Genomic DNA, 17,553 nt, shown 5'->3' with positions numbered 1-17,553 from the left:
TGTCCTCTATCTCAATTGATCTCCTGCATGCAAAAAAAAAAAAGACAATTTCAAGTGCATCCGCTGCGGAAATGTGCAGCAGAACTCCGCGTGGGCCATATTTTCCCTATGGACATGAGGCCTAAGTATATTATTATATGCTTAGATGAACTGATAATTAACAAGGGCTAAATATAGTAAAAGCTAAAAAAATATTGTAACATGTTGACAAATGTAGAATATGTTATTCTTTAATTATCTTGCAGTCAAAATCCAGGAAGCTCTTTGCTACTTAATGGAAATAATCATGGAAATAATTTGGTGAAGGAACCAATCTTCCAGTAGTGTTTTAATTACTGTTATTAATTTTAATGATATGTACAAGTTGGGTATCATGTACATGACAACTATAACTAAACGTACAAAGAATTCACATTATAATAGAAATAATGATGAAAACAGAACCCTTCATACAGCCAATAGTATTTTATTGAGTCACCCTACAGATCTAGAGCCTCTGTTTAAGGTGCTAGTAGAAATGTCAGCCAAACCCAGGGGCGTACATCGAACTCATGGGGCACCATAGCAAATCTTAGACTAAGGCCTCACCCAGTTACCCACAAAAACTGTATGTATCAGACGCAGTATACCAATATAATCACTTTTATAATACAGCAGCTCAGCTTTAATATTTTTCTAAATAATGCAGTCACCAAGAACCCACAGTGGAGAAAAAAAGTATTGAGTCAGATACCAATTGTACAAGTTCTCCCACTTAAAAAGGAGAGAGGCCTGTAAATGACATTATAGGTAGACCTCATCTATGAGAGACAACATGAGAAAACACATCCAGAAAATCCCATTGTCTGATTATCAAATTTATTTGCAAATTATAGTGGAAAATAAGTATTTGGTCAATAACAGAAGTTCATCTCAATACTTTGTTATATATCCTTTATTGGCAATGACAGAGGTCAAATGTTTTCTGTAAGTCCTCACAAGGTTGGCACACACTGTTGCTGGTATGTTGGCCCATTCCTCCATGCAGATCTCCTCAAGAGCAGTGATGTTTTGGGGCTGTCGCTGGGCAACACGGACTTTCAACTCCCTCTAAAGGTTTTCTATAGGGTTGAGATCTGGAGACTGGCTAGGCCACTCCAGGACCTTGAAATGCTTCTTACGAAGCCACTCCTTCGTTGCCCTGGCGGTGTGCTTGGGATCATTGTCATGCTGAAAGAACCAGCCATGTTTCATCTTCAGTGCCCTTGCTGATGGAAGGTGGTTTGCACTCAAAATCTCACGATACATGGCCCCATTCATTCTTTCACGTATACGGATCAGTCATCCTGGTCCCTTTGCAGAGAAACAGCCTGTGGGGTGGCTTGATACGCTGCCTGTCAGAATGCAGTATGACGTAATGCTATAGCATTATGTCATACTGCAAGAGCGATCAAAGTATCGCATATTGTAGTCCTCCAAGGGGCTTAAAAGTAAAGTGAAAACAAGAGCAATAAAGTTTGCACATTTAATCTCTGCACACTCTCACCTTCCTGCTGATACCCTCAATTCCCCTCTCAGACCCCCATAGTAATGGTGCCCCCTCTGTGCTGCCACAAAGTAATAATGCCCCTCTGAACCCCCACAAACGACAAGTAAACTTTATGTGGACTCACAAACATTGTCCCTTCTGTAACTACAAAAATGACAAATGCCACCTCTATGGCCCCACAAACAACAAGTGCCCCTATGTGGCCTTATAAATGATAAGTGTCCCCTCTGTGGCCCCTCAAAGTGCTTGACTGTCGCCCTATGCAAAAGGAATCTAACATGCATGTCTGGTAATACATGGCTGTCTGCTGTCTACTGCTATGAGAATGGCGGTGGGAAAAAAATGGAAAAGCACTCTTTTTATTAACACTACTGGGTCCATTTACAACCTCTAAACAGGACATCACAGACTGCAGCAGTCAATCACAGACTTCAGTGGTCACCTGCTAAGCCCTGTAATTGGCTAAGGAAGCCTGTGACGTCCTGACAGCTCAGCAATATGTTCAGGACATCCTGCAGCCACATGTCTTGCCTCTCATGACACGGCTTTCAAGAGACATTTTCCAACAAAGGTTTCACAAGAATGTCTCCACAACATTGTCACACTTCTGTAGCTGCCTGATCACCACACTTTTCACACATGTATCAGACCATCTGGGACACCAACTTCGACAACCTGTGAGTTTGCACAATGTAGAGGCTCAGTTACAGCAAATGTGGATCGATATGCTGCAAGATACCATATGGAACCTGTATGCCTCCATGCCTGCTCGTATCACATCTTGTATCCAAGCTAGAGGTGGTACAACAGGGTACTAGGGCCTCCATGCCCGCCCTATCACATCTTCTGTCCAAGCATGATATATGGGGCTAAAATACACTCATTTGAATGTGGCCTTAGACTTGTCAGGAAACTCACAATTTTCATACAGCCTCGGGCCCTTGGTAGCCTTAATCCGCTCCAATATATATACACACACATTATACACACACCCACAAATACACGTTTAGGCTTCTTTCACATGAGCGCATGTCGGCCAGCCTTTTCACGGCCAGCCGATATGCGCTGTGATATGATGCATTGAATTCCAGTGCATCAGATCACATGGGCGTATTAGTGAGACGTAAAAACGCCCGGCCAAGCCAATATAGCGCCGGGCGTTTTTTCCGTCGGACCCAAAACATAGTTCTGGAACTATGTTTTGGGCTGGAATACGTTGGCCTCTGCATGGGCTCCTACGGGAGCCCATGGCAGCGGCCGTAAGTGGGAGGGACTTTAGCAGTGTGGTTGCTAAACTCCTTCCCTCTGTTCTCCTCCACCCTGTGCAGGCTCACCTGTCTTCCTCCCCGCTCGTTCTGTGCAATGCGAGGAGGCGGGATGGGGGGCAGAGCTAAGTGCCAATCCACCCTGCCTCCTCCCATTGATGGCTATGGGCAAGGGGCATTGCACAGAACGAGCGGGTAGGAAGAGAGGTGAGCCTGTGATGGGGAGGGAGGGGAAGTGGGCGATGGCCTGGTGAGTTTGGCGCATATGAAAGGGCACACAAACGTTTGATTTGTATGCCCGTTCACCAGTTTTTTTCACCCCCAACGTAGCGTATATCGGCCGATATCCGCTCATGTGAAAGAAGCCTTAGGTATTGAAAGCTAGATGGATCATATTTACCTCATTTTTTGTGGGGCGACCCAAGAGTTGCACATGAGATAAAGGTTCAAAGCAGGATTCATCTTCCAGGCTGTGCAGTGTAGTGCAGACACCTTTTCTCCTCTTCTATTGTCCTGTCCCAGATTGGTGAACCTCAGCTGGCTCATATTACTGTAGCACCAGGGAACAGGAGTTTAGAAAAAGAATACACTGAGGAGAGTTCTTAAGGATCAGCTAAGGACATTTTATTTAAGGCAACAGCATAAAGTTACAGCTGCTGACAAAGCTGCTTCTCGCTGCCGCCTGAGGCAAGAAACTCAACCAGCCTCACGGTAGGGGAGCCCCTGACTACTACACACGCCAACATGTTTCAGACAACAGTGCTTAAGGACTGATGTCTGAAACATTTTGGCATGTGTAGGTGGTGGTGGCTTATTCTATGTATGTTTTTTTTTATTTATGAGTGTCTAATACAGAGGATTTTAGTTTACAAGTTTCCTGGTGCTGCATCTTCACGGTTCATATTTGCCATGGATTTACCCACTCTAGCTCTTGGACGTCTCCGTGCATGGGATCTTTGTTTCATCCAAATGAGCTGATTTTACATTTCGTTGTTGTTTTAGTCTGCAACACCTGGTGCTAATGTGTGGATATTACATGGATTTCAAATCTACAGTATATAGCATATATGTATACATACAGCCCTACTGTAAGACTGCCTGTCCACAGGCGATGCTCTGCAGGCGATAAATCGCCCATGGATCACATTCTGTGAAGCGTCCATGAGTGGAGAATCATAGTGATTTAAATCGCGAAATGCTGCCATTGCCACGATTCTCTACGGTGAGCCTATCTCTTAGATAGGCTCACCACTGAGACCTGTCAGCTCTCCCCCATCGTAACCCGCGGCGGAATATCGATGGTGATATTCCGCCTTGGCCATGGACAGGGGGCCTAAGATGAATTTCCATCCATAACGAATCAGGCAAATTTTACAAGCTAGCATATAATAATAATTGAAAGTTTCTAGACCTGGACACACAAACACACAGGTTTCATTTGTGCATTGCTTTGGTCGCTCTGCCTTGACCATTGTCCGGCGTAGCACTTGGTACTGGTATTAACCAAGTGAAATATTTAACATAATAATAATATTACATCACTTGATATAGGTTTCTGTCCCCATTGCGGCTCTTAATCTGTACTGTAGTGTGGCACAAGAGGGCGTCGTGTGGCACAGAGTGTTAAGGCAGCAGAACTGCAGTCCTAAGTTCCCGCTCACGACCTGAAGGTTGTGGGTTCAGGTAGCTCAAGGTTGACTCAGCCTTCCATCCTTCCGGGCTCAGTAAAATGAGTACCCAGCTTGCTGGGGGGGTAAAAGATGACTGGGGAAGGCAATGCACCACCCTGTAAACCACCCCGCAAAAACAGTCTTCCGTGTACCAGGTGCTTTACCAATCTGTACTGTATATCCTAATCATTTCCAGCTATATACTGTATGCTAAAGATGCAGATTATAATTGTTCCAAAACACGCCTTGCGGCTGACCCTTTAATCTAGAGAACATTCCATGTGACTAAAGCACTCTAAGTATCCACGAGCAAATCCGAGGAACATATGGACATATTTTTGGTTAATGAGCAATTACAGCATTCAGCATTTGTTATTCGCCTCTCTAGAGCATGACTCTTCACACCTCTTCTTGCTAGAAAATATCATCACCCTCTATACACTAAAGCAAATTAATAAAGTTGTAGAGAGACGAGAGGAACAGTAACTTGTCATAGACACATTAGAATGTCACGGTCATCCATCAACCCCCAACACTACCTACACAAAAGCTTTGCATTGAAATACACCCACAAATGCATACACATTGAAAGCCGAAATCTGCAGCAAGCACATCGAGACCGCATGCCAGTACTGTCAGCGCGGAGGAGATTTATGACACACACTAGATGTGCGCCACAAGTAGTTTTTGTTACATGAATGCAGCTTTATGGGCACCTGGTGCCTATTTAAGTTCACATCAATTTGGGGTTTTAGAAGACAGCAAATCCAAAAATTAGATTTCCTTTTGTTTGCAGTCTTCATGAGGAATTGCAAAACCTCTTGTTATATCAGTCATTTAATTTGGAATGTACTGCTTCTACTACATAGTACTAGCCAGTGCCATATGTATCTGACTCGGGGCTCGTTCACATGGACGATATTGCGCAGCTAAGTTACATGCATTAAAAAATTGTGATTAATAGAACCAATGGTTTCTTTTGCAAGCGTTCAGATGAACGATTTTAAGTTGCGCAAAAAAAAAAATTGCACCAAAAAGATGCGACTGAACTCAGCAGCTGAAATTCCCTAGTCGTGAAAATATAGGTCTTGACTAGAGATGAGCGAGCACCAAAATGCTCGGGTGCTCGTTACTCGGGACGAAATTTTCGCGATGCTCGAGGGTTCGTTTCGAGTAACGAACCCCATTGAAGTCAATGGGCGACCCGAGCATTTTTGTATTTCGCCGATGCTCGCTAAGGTTTTCATTTGTGAAAATCGGGGCAATTCAAGAAAGTGATGGGAACGACACAGCAACGGATAGGGCAGGCGAGGGGCTACATGTTGGGCTGCATCTCAAGTTCCCAGGTCCCACTATTAAGCCACAATACCGGCAAGAGTGCCCCCCCGCACTGTCAGCATAAAGATCGTTCTCCTCTGCCACAGCAGTAACAGCTGTGGCAGAGAAGAACGATGTTAGCCCATTGAATTCAATGGAGCCGGCAATACAGCAGGTTCCACTGAAAGCAATGGGCTGCCGGCGTGCGCGGGATGAATTGTCGGAAAGGGCTTAAATATATAAGCCCTTCCCTGCAATTCATCCAGAAATGTGTTACAATAAAAATATATACCGTATATACCGGCGTATAAGGCGACGGGGCGTATAAGACGACCCCCCAACTGTCACCTTATACGCCGGGAATACAGCGGAGCAAAGAATAAAAATCATTATTCACTTCCCCCGGCGTTCTGCGGCGTTCTGCGGTGCTGCTGCAGGCTGTCGCTCCCTCCTGGTCCCCGGCAGAGCATTGCTTTCTGGACGCAGGGCTTGAAATCCCCGCCTCCAGAAAACACACGTGCCTTCAGCCAATCACAGCCATTCAATGACATCATGAAGAATGATTTGTCTTCTATATGTTCTCAATGGGGTCGGCGCTGCTGCCGCCGGCCCCATTGAGTGCATATAGAGAAGAGAACAGGAATCGCAGATCGCACATAGGTGCGATCTGCGATTTCTATGGCCTAAGAAGAACCGTTGGGGTTCTTGAAGCCTAAAATCACTCCTAACGCTCTCCCTATAGCAGCTCCGGCATCAACAGCACTTTCCCTGAACTATGTCAGAATGCATCTGTGGCGAGCCGCGGGCGGGCAGATTTTAATACTCGGGTGACACCTAATCTCGCCAGCCACTCACTGCAGGGGGGTGGTATAGGGCTTGAACGTCGCAGGGGGAAGTTGTAATGCCTTCCCTGTCTTTCTATTGGCCAGAAAAGCGCGCAAATTTCTCAGGGAAGAAAATGAAAGTGACTCGAACATCGCGTGGTACTCGTCTCGAGTAACGAGCATCTCGAACACCCTAATACTCGAACAAGTATCAAGCTCGGACGAGTATGCTCGCTCATCTCTAGTCTTGACCTATCTTTTGGCAGAAAATCGCTGAAACCTCCATAGACTCCTATGGGAGTTGGAAAAAAGGGAGGGGGAGTGAGTTTAGCTGCGTCCAATGCTCAGAAACGAAGACAGGTGCCTGTGTTTAAGAAATTAGAAATCATTAGGGGGATTTCTACTGTCCAAGGGAATTCCGAATAACAACGCATTGTTTCGGCAACATGCAGTTCCTGATTGTGTAAATGGACAATTTAAACACTAATGAGGCTCTGCACTTGATTGTGGAAAATTGTCCATTCATGTTAAGGCTGGTTTATACGGGCCGATGATCGCTCAAAGATCGCTCAAACTTTAGTTTGAGTGACAGCTTTGAGCGATCATTTTGCATAAAAATTAATTGGGATTTAAGTAGCTACTCAGCTACTTAAATGCCAATTATGTATGTAAATGAAGCCTTCACTGAACACAGCTAATAGCCCCAGGCTGTTATCTGTGCTCAGATCCTTTGTTCTCCATGGGGAAACAATGCTATCAGTACTCCCCATAGAGAACTACTGATAAAAGTGAGGGACGATTTTTATGTTGGACTGAATTTAACGATCAGCCGGCAGTGCCCGAAAAGCAGACGATGGGCGCACATTTTACACGCACCGATTATCGTTAAAACGATCGCCGATTAGCGTTTTTTTTTTAGCAATCATCGGCTGGTATAAATGGGCCTTTAGGCGCAATTTTTTTTTACGCCCATTTTGACACCCATGTGAACAAGCCCTTAGAATGGTTTAACACTTACGCTGGGGATTCCACTTTCCTACTCCATTCAGGTAGTGTAGTAGAAACTAATTTTCCTAATGCTAAAGGCTCTGTCACATGGGTGTATAACGGGAGTTTTAATGCCCATTCATGCGATTTTTGAACATGCTGTGGCCGTTGCACGGCCCAACAAAAATTGGCTATTTTGCCACGATAAAACGACAGCGGAAAATCGCGACCATGTGAAGCATTGGATTCCAATGCATTCATTCACATGGGTGATTTTCAGGAGAGTGAAAAAATCACAGCGTCAAAACATCAAATTGCCAACCGTTTGCGGTCGCCGATTTTTCCACTTTGCTTTAAAAGATAGGTCTTGAACTATCTTTTTTTAACAAAACCGCTGGTGTCTCCCACAGACTTCTATGGGAGCTGAAAAGAAAGGAAAGGGGAGGGAGTTTACTTGCGCCCGGCGCTTGGAAAACAAGACAGCTGGCTCTATTTAAGCATGGAATTCCACACTTCAGCATATTTTTCCCGTGATACACCCATGTGAATGGACGAGAAAACATTAATTTATCTCAGGAGTCAATTGCAGCTATTCTTCATTAATGCGATATTTTGGCCGCGATACGGCCAGCGTAAAATTTCATTGCCCGTGTAAATGAGTTCTTAGAGTGTCACTAATTACGCACCCTCCTCTCCAACTACCAACACCAGTGCAGAGTTCAACTATTTTTGCCTGTTAACAGATCAGGAATATCAGTGACCCACTTCTGGGTGTCCCTCTCCCTCAACGCGGCAAGACACTGCACTAAGTGTGCATAGAAACTGGACAGTGGCTTTACTGGGTTACACATCTGTGCCAAGCCTTCCAAGCGAGTCAGGGATAGCGAATGGACAGGCCCTGAAACTGAGCCCTGATCACATGTCAGAGCCGGTAATATCTGAAATAGGAATGCTATCTGCAACTGCAGGAAAGTGCAAAAGGTGCCCTCACTGACTAGGTCAGATAGGACATTAACACCATGCAGACTCTGTAAAGTGTAGCAAGTGTGGATTATCCTACAGGGGTTAGCTACAAGGCCTTGTGCCATATCTCTCGCAGTGGATTCCAGCCATGCCCGCAGACATGAGGCCAAAAAAATAAAATTTACTCCCATGTCCGGGCGCGGGTCTCCTCCGTTGCGGCCAGATCTTCTTTCTTCTGCACAGCGGATGCGCTCGGGACGTGCTTCCCTTTCCTTTTTTTTTTTAAATGTCCTGCTTTCCTGTGGATCCGCGGCACGGACGGCTTTCATTGACCTCAATGGAAGCTGTGAAAGCTGTCCTTGTGGGAAAACCCACAGAAAATGGAGCATGCTGCGGTTGATTTCCCATGTGTGCGATTCGTGCGACGGGGGAAAAATGACATCCACAGGTATTTAATTACCTATGGGTGCCCAATGATTCCCTATGGAGACGGACCGCACGTGCAGATTTTTAAATTCCATTTTCCCCGTGGATATGAGATCCAAGTGTTATCAGCATGGGGACAGCTAAGGGGTAATAGAAGAGTTGGGGCCACGCATCAGCAGAACCCTCAGACCCTGGGCGGGGCCTGCCACCCTGCGCTACAGACAAGTATCTATAATACTTTATGTTTTAAAGTATTATAGATTCTATTATTTTTTTACTCAGGCTAATTCACTGATTAGATCCATATTCAAAAATGTGTTACATCAACGTATGTAAGGACTAGGAAAGAAGAACAGATTACTGCTATTCTTGGATACTTACATTCTCATAGGCTGTGAAGAGTAGACAGAACACTCTTTTACCTTTTTATCCATTTTCAGTCACTAGGAACCTAATTTATTAAATGTGATGAGAGGCAGAAACCACAAAAGTAGTCATTCTGCTAAATATTTAGTGTGTAAAAGTCCCTAAAGCATTGCCAGTGGTGCAGACCTTTACAAAAGGAAAAAAATCATAAATTTCCCCTTTATATAAACTGTACTTTACCATAGACACCTTCCAACAAATACTGGAGGCTGCCATATGCCCTGCTCAAAAAGCAATGTCATGCATAAAAGGCATAGTAAAAAAAAAGGTATCATGCGGTGATAAAGAGCGAGATAAAGCAAAAAAGCATTTTTGTTTTAATTTCTGTTTATTAAATCGTTTACATTGAACGATAATCGTTCAATTCCGCTCGTTTAAACACGGCCGATTGTCGAGCGATGAATGAGTAATGTATCGTTTATTGTTCATTGTTGGCTTCACACAAACATGGAGATCATCGTTGTCTGGTTTGCTAATCGCTGGGTTAAATATCGATCATGCAGTCGTTCTCATTCGCAGGTACAGTGAACTGAACAACTGAATTTAGCGAGTGAATAAACAATTTAGCTGCCTTTATAAACAGGCGGCACGAGTGAATGAGCGAACTCTGGCACTGTTCGCTCATCCGGACGATAAGTCTTTAGGCATAAAAGCACCTTAAGTTATTCTACATCCCCTTTTCACACTGTGCCATCTAAGCATGTAAACTTCAATTGTAAACACAAACCAGCATCCAAGAGTAGGAGGATAAAACATTCTGGTTTATTTGGCAACAAAAATTTAACCCCAAACCCAACATCGATTAGGGACCAACAAGACGCTACATGTTTTGGCATAAGCTTCTTCATAGCGTATAGAACTGGCACTGCCTGTAGAAACACTTGAGACGGTCACAGTTGACGTTTCTCTGCCTGTATCCCTTCCACCTGGGATTAGATCCGTGCACAGAGTGGAAGAAGATACTTTGGAATCTATGAACTGGTAAATTCCGAGACTTCTTGTTCTATCTGACTAGGTAAGATACATTTGATCCAATTGATAAGAAGTTTGGCCAACCAATTGGCGGACACCAGGTTTCCATATTGTATAAGTAACATACTCATGTTCTTCTAGTCAGCTTACCAGTAACGGTCTTAAATTTCTTATCGCTTTAAGCTTACGCACACCCATAAAGGTGAAGGGGCTTCATACCAAAGCTTAATATTGAAAGCTTAACAGCCCTAACAATTTAGGGCAAGATGACTCAGGGTGCTGTTAGGCAGAGCCAGAAATTGTTCGCCCAAGCCAACAATGTGACAGCCTGCTCATTTTCTCGGGCGGTCAATTTAAACACACAGATAAATTGTATATATTGTAGAGGTGCACTACAGAGAAGGGCCTGTAGGAGGCAACAGACAGGCATTCTGGGGCCTGAGAAAAGCAAAAACGCCCACATGTGTGGTCAGGAGGTGGGATATAAGTGTGCATTCCTGCTACAGTCAGGGGAGATGTTGGCTGAGAGAGCCAGAGAGACAGCTCAGTGGAGCTGGAAGGGCTGCTAGCCCCAGGGTCTAGTGCAGACCAGGAAAGGTGGGAGGTTGATAGGGGTGACCACCCTAACCTCAACACCCAGGTTGGGTGTGTATATGGACTTTGTGATCCGCCTGACAGCCTGAGGAGAGGCATCCAGCCTGACAGCCTGAGGTGGGAATACCGTCCGTGTGGGCCTGAGCACCCTGCATGGTGCACCTTGTTGGATTATAAGGACTTTGTGTTGCTTTTTATTTGGAGTGTGCCGTGCCAAATAAAGACTGAAGTTGAGTTTATGCACATTTGAAGTCCAGTGTGTCGTCACCGCCCCTCCCTTGGAGGACAAATTGTTTATATATATATATAATTTATTTTTTTTAAAGGATTGTTCAATTCACTGTATAAATGAATGAGAATAATTGAATGATTGGTTGTTAAACCGAATGATTAGCGAATGAGCCAACAATGATTTTCATGCCTCTATGAAATGAACGATAACCGAACAAATTATCCTTCACCATTTGATCGTTGGCGAACGACTGAACAATTTATCTGCCTGTATAAACATGCAGCACGAGAGAACTCTGACATTATTGGCTTTTGCGAATGATATATCATTAGGTGTAAAAGCGCCTTTAGTCATGGTGCTGTTATGGGACGTGACAGGGAGCTGGATGATGTATTTTTTATACTCAACTGTTCCTGCAATCCAGGATGCGTGAAAAATCGGACTCTTCTTGGACTCCCGTGCGCACGCTCTCCCATAGCATTGTATAGGAAGGCACACACACAGGACTCTGAAAAGAATCAGATTTTTGTGCCATGTGCCGACTGTAGAAGGCGACACCACTGGATTACGGGAGTATAAAAAATACCTCACTTGGCCCCCTGACACATTCCCTAAGAGCCCCAAAACCTAGGGATGTAGCAGGTTCCCTTTAATAAGGCAGAAAACTAACTCAGGGAAGATATCCCCCCCCCCCCCCCCACATAATCTAAAGTCTGGAAATAAAAAAATCTCTAGTCCGAAAATAAAAAAAAACTTGTTTTACCACTTCTCTTTTTCATGATCATTGTACTAATTTCCCACGCCCTGGTTTGTTAGTGTTATACTGCTGGTATTTTGATATATCTTGCTTTCTAAGCGCTGGGCGCCTCGTACCGCTCTGCTGCTGAGTTCCCCAGAAAGCCGCTTCTGTTAACCCCGCTCACCTGGGGACCGCTGCCGCCAATGCCTTGCCGCGCTGTGCTGCCTTCCTCCTCCTCTTGAAAGCCGCTCCTCCTAGGGGCCCCGCTCTGCTGTGGGCACCTTGCACAGCTGCCTCCTCCTGCCCCACTCAGCTGCGGAGTGCTGGCGCCTTGTACACAAGGTGCTGCTCTGGTCCCATGTCCTCCACAGTGCTGATGATAGGGTTCCTGCAGAACACAGCGCCATCAGCAGCAGCCAATCGACATCTGGGGGCGTACTTGTCACGGATCGTGCCCAACCCATGTCTCCACCCCTAGTAGGGGTGGAGACAAGATACAACAGTAGCCATTATACATATATAGATCTTTAGGAACATGATAACTCTCCCATCCCTGCATCTGTAACCTCAAATATCATCTTTGGGGACAAATCTTATAACATTCTAATACAGAATGTACTAAAACTAGATGTTTTTGGATATTCTAGCCTTGTTTAATAACATATTCCAATGTGTAGACATATATATATATATATATATTTAATGTAATGTGAATGGAGACGGCCAGGTCAGATTCCGACTGAGATTCTCTGGCGCACACCTGCACATGTGCTGTGCAGAGGCAGCGCGTCAGTGGTGACGCGGCAGTGTGAGCCTCTGCGAGGCTCGCACTAAAATAGGCATGCCGCAATTTTGTTACCGCGCAAGTTTTCATGCAGTCAAATAGCGGCTGTCTGCATAGGATTGCATAAACTAATGCAATCCTATGGCAACTAGCAAAGCGGAAATTCTGCGCGAAATCTCGCCGCGGAATTTCCTCCCATGTACTTTCAGCCGTAGAAAGTTCTGTTTTGAAGAAATTAAAAAAAAATTCTATTAATCTTTGATTTATGTTTTAGGCTGCCTGCACACGGAATCCGACCCTGTGCCCGGCCGTTGACCCTTGCGTACCTGTCCGCAGTCTTTTTATCTGTGCTGCGGACATGCTGGCCGTTGCGCATGCACAGTACAGATTATGCCGGCTAGGCGATTACGTGCATCACATGACCTTTCCGCAATGATTACTATACGAAAGCCGCATAGAATAGCAGCATGCTCAGATTTCTCCTCCATGCCCAGAAAATTGCAATCGATTTCCGCTTGTGTAAAGAAAATTGCGTTTTGCCATAGCATGCTATGGGCGCTATTTGCTGCAGAATCCGGAGCCCACTCCCGATTCCACAATGCAAATCCGCCCGTGTGCAGGCGGTCTTAATCAATTATGACTATGTGTTGTTCTGAAAGATATTTCTCTGTTATTCATATTCCTGGTTAGAAAGTTTCTAAGTCTATGAGAAAGTTTCAAGCAAACCGAGAGCCAGATTCCAAATGCATTTTCACATGTCTGAGATCCAGGATACTCAGAGTTTATATTACTCGGATGTGCCTGGAGCGATTCATTTTTGACAATCTGCCATGTTCGGCCTTTTGTTGAGGGGTGATAAATTGGCCTATTCATTCAATAGTTGCATACTCCTGTTGATGCTATGAACATATACATTGTGTGTCACCTAAGAAAGACTATTGTTTTCTGAAAAGTCACAGTCTGTCCTTCATCTGCACCAAGGACATTGTTTCTTCTTGACTAAGACATTTCAGTGAACTATAAGAACAAACTCCCATGTACAGTATGTATTGGTCATACTGACAAATATGAAGTGCGATCAATGTAACCATTGGGGTTAGTTACTGAGCCTGTCTAAAGGCCGAGCTATGGGTTTCAATAACAATTGTGCGTCGTCAATATACCCGTTATAAAAGAAATTGTTGAAAGTGGGATAATGATAATGTCTTAAATAATTGCAAGTGTTCAAAGTCTGGGCAGAACGCTACCAATGAAGTATCCCATGACACTGATGTGAATGTATCATTTTCAGACATAGATGAAATCACTCTAACTACTCCAAATGTTCTTTCCCCAATGGGATTATGAGCTATTTTTATATCCCTTGTGGCATTGATATGACTCATATTATACAATCCTTCTTCATCACCTTATATGATTAAAAAAAAACATTAATTGTGCACATATAAGTAGCATTAACATGCGCATCAGGTAAATCATTCATCACAATTTAAAAGAAACTACACCAAACTTCTTGCACTCAACATTGGCTGGAAAAGCCGGCTTAAAGTTTTTTATAGAACTTTACAAGTTTTGGGTAACTTTAGCATGTAGTTCATTATCCCAATTGGTCCTCAGAGACTCCTGGTCTCGGCTGCTACATCTATGCAAAACAATTCTTTTCATTGATGACAATTCTAAGGGTACTTTTTCACAGGGCGACTGTTGGGAGCTTAAGCCCCCACGGCCGTCCCAACGATTATCGCTTCTGTGCTTTTACACGGCAGCGATGATCACTCACGGAATGGAGGTGCAGATTGCCAGATATCTCTTATGGCTGCAAGCCTCCATTCAGAGTAAGGCAGTCATTCATAGATGCTTTGTCGAGTCCCATGTTTTGAGCGATTATTAGGGTAACTATCAGCCCGCATAAAGGTAAAGGTACCTCTAGTAGATCCTATACAAGTTTGTTTGACCCCTTCTTGATATGTGCTGTACATGTACGGTACAGTGGGCAGGTAGTTCCCGCATCAAGCTGTACATGTACGCCATTGATTACCAGAAGCTTCAAAAGTTAGCCACGGTACTGATGCAACTGGATCCCAGTTATTTAACCCTTCAGATGCCGCTTTCAATGCTGACAGCGACATCTAGAGGGTTTGGAGCTCCCTCATTCATCCCATCGGCACTTCCACGAGCTGATCATGGGGTACCGATGGTTACTATGGCAATCGCAAGTCAAATCATGACCTTCGGGTCTGCCATACACGGTAGCCTGTGAAGGTCGCTATCATCACTGACGGTAGCAGACATTACTATCAATGAGGAACGTGACAGATAAAGGTAATGCACTGCAATATGTAACAATGCAGTGTATTATCTGAGAGATTCAACTCGCATCTTCGAGTCCCCTCATGGGACAACCAAATCTGGTAAAAATAACCAAATGGAAAATGTTTTCCTATCCAAACCCCTAACCTCAAAAAATAAATTAAAAAGTGCCATTTTTCTAGTAAAACTTTTTATTGAAAACAATGCAAAATTTAAAAAAAACAGATTTGGTACTGATGCATTTATAATGACGGCACTATAAAAATTAGGAATTCTTTCCCATACTTTGAACACAATTAAAAAAAAAGAAAAACAATGCCAAAATCGCTGGTTTTGATCATTCTGCAACATAAGAAAGCTAAATAAAAAACGATCAAAAAGTCGTATGCACCCCAAAATTGTATTAATAAAAAACATTAACTCATTCCACTAAAATCAAGGCCTCATACAGCTCCAAAGATGGAAGAATAAAAACTTTATGACTCTCTGAATACAGAAAAAAAATTTTAAATGAAAAATTCTTTTAGTATCCTAGAGTAGTAAGACTAAAAAAAAACTATATAAATTGGGTATCGCTAGAATCGTAACGACACACAAAATAAGGATAACATATCATTCATACTGTATTGTCAATGACGTGAAAAAAAAATCAGAACGGCAGATTTTTTTTAGCACCTTAGCTCACAAAATGCGTAATAAAAAATGATAAAAAAAGTGACATGCACTCCAAAATGGTGCCAATGAATCAACTCATCCCGTAAAGAACCAGCTCTCAAACAAGTCGACAGATGAAAAAATATAAAAGTTATAGGTCTCTGAAAATAGCAATACAAGAAGAAAAATTGACATTTTCAAATTTATCTTCCACTTTGCTTTAGTTCCTATGAAACACCTAGAGGGGTAACAGAATTTGTAAATGGTGTTTTGAAAATTTTGAGGCGGTGCACTTTTTGGATGGGGTGACTTTGGAGTGTTACTAATATATAGGCCTCTCAAAGTCCCTTCAGAACTAAATTCGCTGTGCTATAAAGAAATAAGTTGGCACTATACAAATAAAGACTATGATTATTAAAGTGGTCCCTTAAAAAATTGGTGATGTCATCAAAATTAGAAAACCTGCCCCTAGACTTACACGCTTTCTGACATCCAAAATAAATAAAAGGATGCTTTCAAAATGGTACCAACATATACTGCATATATGGTATTTTGCGTGGTATGAGTATCAGTCTCACAAGCAGAAAAATTCAGTTTGTAAACTGCAAATTTTTCACAATTTTCTGTAAATTTATGATGGAAAAAAAAGCAAAACATATTGACTAAAATTGACCACGAACAAAGTACAATGTGCCACGAAAAAACACTCTCAGAATCACTTGCTAAAGTTATTAGCACTAAGGCCTCGTTCAGACGAGCGTGTTTATGTGCATACATACATCCGCACAAAACCCCGCATCTATAAGAATGATCGGTTCCCTATGGTGTGTTCACATGTCCGTGTTTTACAGGCATGCAAACGCACGTACCTGCAAAACGTAGGACATGTGTGCATCATAGGTCCGTGGTGTGCATCAATATTCCCCACAGGGAGTCCCCTTGTCACCGAACACTGTGACAGCACTATCACAGTGTTCAGTGACAAGGGAACTTCCTACGGGGAGTAAAGAATCCCCTGCAGCAGCTGTCACAGCTGTGGCAGAATATTGTAAAGCTCTCCCATTGATTTCAATGGGGCCGCCGCTGCTGGCAGTGGCGGCCCCATTGAATACAACAGGATGCCGGCATCCCCACAGTGATTTTCGGGGAAGGGCTTTAAATATAAGCTCTTCCCTGAAAATCATCTCTAGCTGTAGTAAAAAATAAAAAATATATACTCACCAGTCTGCCACTGCCAGGGCTCAAGCGCGTCTAGCCGCTTGTTCTCCCTGCACTGTAATTACGTTCTTTCAGCAGACAGCAATCTAAAACCCCAGCCTGCTGAAAGGGCTGTTTCTGATTGGCTGAGCACTCAGCCAATCACAGGCAGCGCTCAGCCATTCATTGAATGACAGCTGAGCGCTGCCTTGATTGGTCACAGCGCTCAGCCAATCATGGGCAGCGCTCAGTCATTTATTGAATTCAATGAATGGACGAGCGCTGCCTGTGATTGGCTGAGTGCTGTGACCAATCACTGGCAGCGCTCAGCTGTCAATCGGCGAATGAGAACGACTGAAGGATCGGTGTTTAAACCAAACAATCAACGAACGAGTCAATGATTTTTATGCTTGAATAAAATTAACGATAAGCAAACGAACATCATTCCTCGTTCAATCATTGGCCATGTTAGTACTGATCGATTATCATCCAAATTTGAGCGATCCGGCAAGTTTTTGAACGATAGTCCTTCCGTGTAGAAGGGCCCTTACTTTCTACTAAACACTATGATTAAAGCCAAACACAATATAAAAGGCCACAGTCACATACCTTTCACAGAAAATGCAAATCCAAGTGGCTCAATGCAAATTACATTCTAACAGCGA

The 17,553-nt window shown here is 43.6% G+C and overlaps 1 protein-coding gene across 1 annotated transcript in view; it reads right to left on the bottom strand.

Annotated features, from left to right (window-relative positions):
* ANKRD13B (ankyrin repeat domain 13B) overlaps window positions 1–17,553 on the bottom strand; it is a 170,144-nt gene that overhangs the window by 84,029 nt on the left and 68,562 nt on the right. The window lies entirely within an intron of this gene.

Source organism: Eleutherodactylus coqui, chromosome 4, assembly GCF_035609145.1.
Source record: "Eleutherodactylus coqui strain aEleCoq1 chromosome 4, aEleCoq1.hap1, whole genome shotgun sequence".
In the NCBI taxonomy this organism is placed as follows: Eukaryota; Metazoa; Chordata; class Amphibia; order Anura; family Eleutherodactylidae; genus Eleutherodactylus; species Eleutherodactylus coqui.
The sequence above is the reverse complement of the archived record's forward strand: the minus strand, read 5'-3'. Positions and strand labels throughout refer to the sequence as shown.